This window comes from Eptesicus fuscus, chromosome 1 (assembly GCF_027574615.1).
Source record: "Eptesicus fuscus isolate TK198812 chromosome 1, DD_ASM_mEF_20220401, whole genome shotgun sequence".
NCBI lineage: Eukaryota > Metazoa > Chordata > Mammalia > Chiroptera > Vespertilionidae > Eptesicus > Eptesicus fuscus.
Window position 1 is genome coordinate 8477033 of NC_072473.1, and position 6392 is coordinate 8483424.

The window sequence follows — 6392 nt, forward strand, 5'->3', positions numbered from 1 at the left end:
TACTGATGTTTTACAGACTAGTATAGTACACTTGTGGGTAAACCAAAACAAGTTACGACAAAACAGTGCTGACCTTTAATATGCACTCTGGTATTTTATTTTATTTTAAACAATATTCAGATTAACCTCTACATTGATTTTGTGATCACACTTAGTCACAACTTGAAGTTTTAAAAACAAGGGTACACTAGGATATTTTTGAAACCTCTAGCCAGTCCCTGTCAACCCTTTATAAAATAGCAACACAGGTAATCACTTTCTGCCTATATTTTCTTTTTCCTCATAGCACTTATCACCACCTGACATGTTTGTTCATAGGCTTTTCCCTCTAAGCCAGAATGTGAACTGATACCAGGACCTTTTGTTGTATCCTCAGCACTTGGGCCAGTATTTACCCGATGAGGAAATTCAGGCAGAGTAGTGAAGTTTCTTGCCAAGGTCAGATAGCTAGTGTGTTGGAGTTGGAATTTTAAATCAGTTGGTCTTATATGAAGACAGCAAAAGTGATTCTATGTGATAGAAAGAACTGTTTACCAAAAGGAAGGAGAGAGGAAATGAATCCCGTAAGTGGCTGCCTGGTGATTCTGTGTTCCATTAGCAACGCTGTCTCACTAGTTTTTGGTAAAAATCGTAGCCATTCAACACAAGTTTTGGAGCTCTAGATGGTTTGATTCAGTGGATAGAGCTTCGGCCCATGGACTGAAGAGTCCCAGGTTCAATTCCGGTCACGGGTACCTTGGATGCCGGCTCAATCCCTGGCCTTGCCCTGGTCCAGGCGTGCTTGGAAGGTAACCAAGGCAACAAATCAATGTGAGAGACACATGATGTTTCTCTCCGTGTCTTCCCCTCCCTTCCACTCTCTCTAAAAATCAATGGGAAAATATTCTCAGATGAGGATTAACAACAACAACAAAACGTTTTTGAACACCTACTGTGTGCCAAGCTATGTTCTGGGAACTGGAGATACCTGGAATGAACAAAACAGAGAATGCCTGCTCTTTAATACATCCCTTTCTTGTTTGTTTCGCTTATTACAAAGCAAAGCTCATTACAGAAAATCTGAAATTTACACAAGCAAAAAAGGAGCATAAAAACAATTTTGCCCTAGCCGGTTTGGCTCAGTGGAAAGAGCGTGGGCCTGCAGACCCAAGGGTTCTGGGTTTGATTCTGATCAAGGGCATGTATCTCAGTTGCAGGATCCTCCCCAGCCCGGGACCTGGTCAGGGCGCCTGCAGGAGGCAACCAATCGATGTGTTTCTCTCAGATAGATGTTTCTGTCTTTTCCTCACTCTTTCACTTTCTCTAAGATCAATGGAAAAATATCCTCGGGTGAGGATTACAAAGAATACCAATTTTGCCTGGCTGTTGTGCCTCAACCCATGAACCAGGAGATCACTATTGGATTCCCAGTCAGGGCACATGCCTGGTTGCAGGTTGCGGGGGCTCCCAGGCATGCGGGAGGTAGCCCATCAAAGATTCTCATCACTGATGTTTCTGTCTGTCTGTCTGTCTCTCCCTCTTCCTTCCTCTCTCTGAAATCAATAAAAACACATTAAGAATACCAATTTTGCCCTAACCAGTTTGGCTCAGTGGATAGAGTGTTGGCCTTTAGACTCAAGGGTCCCAGGTTCGATTCTGGTCAAGGGCATGTACCTTGGTTGCAGGCACATCCCCAGTAGGAGGTGTGCAGGAGGCAGCTGATCGATGTTTGTCTCTCATCGATGTTTCTAACTATCCCTCTCCCTTCCTCTCTGTAAAAAATCAATATATATATATATTAAAAATACCAATTTTGTTTCTGCTATATCATTTTCATCCAAATCATTAGGAGCAGAAGAAAATACACAAAAATATTAGTAGCCACTGTATCTTGGTTGCTGGTATTATGGATGATGGTTTTTTATTCTTCATATATTGCTCTATTTAGAATTTTTCTCCAGTGGACAGGCATTACTCATAAACAGAAAAAAAAGCCCCACACATTTTAGAAAAATATAGGGAGAGGAATGGTAGAAGAGTAATGCAGACAAATGAAAAGAGTTATCTTAGTGTGATAGGATTCTAAGTAATTTCTTTTAAAATATTGTTTAATGCAATTATGAGAGTGAGCTGAAGGGAAATTATTATAAAATAGGTAACACTGTGCTTGTTTGAACTTGTACTTTGTTTTCATTTCCTATTGTGATATTTTATTAGGTAAAGTGAAGTAATTGTTTTATACTTATAAATGTGTTAATATTTAAACCTTTGTGGGGTGTCCCTCTGGATTTCTGAAAGGCCAACTTACCCCATTGTGCTAGCTATTAATGTTAAGCAACTTAAGCTACTCATTGGTGACAGTGAATAAAGGAAATGACCTAGACCAGAATCTCTGGGGCTTAGACTTAGAATCACTGGGGCGTAGTAAATAAATATTTGTCAAATGAAAAATATTGAATAGGAAACTCCTCCTGTTCTCGTCTCAGTCCATAAGCAGTGATGAGAAGACTTCAAATGTAGAACTTTCTTCTAGAAAAATTGCTCTGAGTTTTCCACCTCAACCACATTGTTCTTTTGTTTGTTTTGTTATTAAAGTTGTCTTTTAATATGGATACAGTAGGATTATAATGGAAAATAATCTAGTTCATGGAAACTTCTCTGAAAGTCCCTGGTTTCCAACTTAGTTAGAAAGATTCTAGCCTTCATATTATTTATATTTATTTGAACACATATTTTGATCTAAATATAACTTTGAAAAACAAATGCATACCTCTTAGCACTTGGTTATCAGAATAGCCACAGATTCAAGCAGGATACTAAATTCCTAGAAGTCAGTTAAGAAGCCACTTAAAGAATAGCTATGGCCCTAGAAGGTTTGGCTCAGTGGATAGAGTGTCGGCCTGTGGACCAAAGGCCCCAGGTTCAATTCCGGTCAAGGGCACGCACCTCGGTTGTAGGGCGGTTGCAGGGCCTTGGTCGGGGCTCATGCAGGAGGCAACCAATCGATGTGTTTCTCTCACATCAATGTTTCTCTCTGTCTTTCCCTCTCTCTTCCACTCTCTCTAAAAGATTAATGGAAAAATATCCTGGGTGAGGATTTAAAAAAAAAAAAAAAGCTATGGTGTACTCAGTACAGCTGGAAAAAAAAAAAGAGGTTGATACCTAAGATATAGTTATATTATTTTTATTAAACAGGTGAATATTTTGGAAAACAATTTTTTAAATTTAAATTCTTTATTGTTTAAAGTATTACATACACATTGTTCTTTTATTCAAAGTTTTAATATGCAATGCATTGTAATTTACAATTGAAGTGAAGACCTCTTCTGCAGTTCACTGCAGTGAAAATTTGTTGTAATTGCTGGCCTTCATCCATTCTTTCTTCTCTGGGAAATAGCACGCGGAATTTCTTTTGGGTGAGCTCATTCTTCCTTCTTCAAACTTCTTACAGTTTGGTAGGTCTGTCCATCAGGATATCCCCGCTCGCCACTGGCCAAAGGTTAGGCACCTAACCCCAGTGGGTCATTTAGCCACGCCCTTTGTGGAATGTGGATTCCATAGATTCCTGCTGGTAAAGCACCACAAGGTACCTCCATTGGTTCCTACTTCCTAGAACTCTGGAATGGCTTTGATTTCTGCCCTTTCCAAATCTGCTCCTTTGATTCTGTGAGCAGATAATATCCTTCCATATATTCCCTTTTTGCTTATGTTAGCCTGAGTCCATTTGTTGTTTATTCCCAAAGAATCTCTGATGTTCACCTAACCCTTCTCCTCCCCCCGAAAGTCCCAAATTTAACCACAGATTCTCCTGTAAGGACCATGACCTAGTAGTTGGAGAGGAAATAGATAAGATACTAAAAAAGTTGCAAAGTTTTGTTTGCAATTGAATAAAAGCTACAGGAAAGCAGAAAAGCATGCCAAGTTGTTCCAGTACAGTGTATTCACTAGATAAAGTTGGGTACATGGATGCTAGAAGGCTAAAAGGGAGGACAACGAAGTAACCCAGATATTTGTCACTGCTTCCTGTACCCCTAGTGCTTTAGTGATATTAGTAACTGTGAGAGAGCAGCTACCATGTTAGGGCTGGGGGAACAAAAGGAAAGAAGTGAGATTACCAGAACCTGGGAGCTTGGAGGAGAGTTCCTATGCTGGCTGATACATGGACCTCTGGTGGAGGTACTCCACACAGCCCCTGCTCTGACCACAGAGGAAGGCGTGGCTGGTGGAAAGTGGTTCCTCTGTGGGGACCTGGTGTAGTGATGCTAGTAAGCCTGAAAAAAAGCTGGAGGCTGAAGTTATTGGGTGGGGTTGAAGGTGGGGCGGGTAAGGCTGTTGATGGAAGCTGACAGCCAGAGGTCCCTTCTCCATCCTAATCTTCCATTAAAAGCTCCTTTTGACAGACCCTACCAGGAAGGCAACTGACTTGGTAGTTTGGGAAAAGCAGTTTGCAGAATCTCAGCCCTGGCATCACAGAACAGAGCAAAAAAGGGTTACCTTAGAGCTAAGAGATGGCAGGTAAATAACCACGACAAAAGCATGCTTTGCTTTTAAAAGGATCAGTAATGGGTTTTGAAAATAGAATTTCCTAGTAAATTGGAAAATGTCAATATATCTGTGGCTGAATGTAAATTACATCATTATTATACTTTATGCTGAAAGACCTGAGGGCACAGACTTCAAACCTGTAACATGTTCTCTGGCCCTTAGTGATGGCATATGGATGTATCAATTGGAAATTTTGTCTCCTAATACATATTTATGAGGTGTAGGAGGTATAGCAAGATTGTTTTGTTTGATTATAACTAAGAGGAAACCAGCATTGATGTTAAACTTAGTCATCAGAAGGTCTGTAATTGTAAGGTCATTTATAATTTCCTGTTGAAAATTGTTTTCAATATATGTTAGAAGAACAGCCAGAGAAATTAATTATATTATTAAATAAATACTTCATAACTCACTTAAGGGAGGTTACACATGCTTCAAATGTATAGATTTATTTGTAAAGTTTGCAGAATTACCAATCTTCTAAGATTAGTGGATAACGGTGAAATTATTATACCAGTAGCAAAACAAAATAGATGAAAAATGCATCTATGAATTTGTAATAGCCAAAACTGGAATCAGTGCAGATTTCTTTCAACTGGTGAATAATTAAACTGTGCTACAGCCATACCGTGGAATACTACTCAACAATAAACAGGAAGAAAGTATTTATACACAGAACTTGGATGAATCTGTAGGGAATTATGTTGAGCGAAAAAAGGCCAATTCCAGAATCCTACATACTTTATGATTCCATTCATATAGCATTTTGAAATGACAAAATTTTAGAAATCAAGGCAAGTTCAGTAGTTGCCAGTAGTTAGGAATTAGGGGGTGAGGGCGAGGAGGAAATGTGAGTGTGGTTATAAAGGGGCAAAATGAGGAATCTTTGTGCTTGTGACATTGGAATTGTTTAGTATCTTGACAGTGGTGGTGGATACATGAACCTACACAGGCAGTAAAACTGTACAGCACTTAACACATACATACACACACAAATGAGTACAAGTGAAACTGGAGAAATCTGAATGAGATCAGTGGATTGTATCAATATCAATATCAATATCAATATCCTGGTTGTGCTATTATACTATAGTTTTGCAATATGGAGAAACTGGGCAAAGTGTACACAGGATGTCTCTATAGTATTTCTTACAACTGCATGTGAATCTACAATTATCTCAAAATGTTTAATTAAAAATAAGAATGGTGTTCAGGAACAATGAGAAAACCTTAGTGATGCTTTTAGTATTGTTACATTTATTAACTGAAGTAAAGACAGTTCCTACATGTGTGGATTAAAAAAAACACGTTTAAATTATGACAATTTTCAAACACACACAAAAGAAAAGAGACTAGTCACAGAACAAACACCCATGTACACACCACCTGGCTTCAATCATTATCAACTCATGGTCAAATGTGTTTCATTTATCTACCCATTCACTCCTGCCATCCCTTGTTATTTTTTAAAATATATATTTTTATTGATTTCAGAGAGGAAGAGGAAAAGAAACATCAATGATGAGAAAGAATCATTGATAGGCTGCCTCCTGCACGCCCCCAACTGGGGATGGAGCCCACAACTCAGGCACATGCCCTGACTAGGAATCAAACCATGAGCTCCTGGTTCATAGGTCAGTACTCAACCACTGAGCCATGCTGGCCGGGCAATTCCTCCTTATTTTGATGCAAATATTACATATTATTTAAGGAATATATATCTCGCGGAAAAGATACACCCATAGCAAATAAGCACATGAAAAAATGCTCAATATCATGTCACTACAGAATTGCAAACTAAACCAAAAGCAAGATACTATTACAAACCTATTAGAATGGCTATAAACTATGGAGACAGTAAAAAAGAT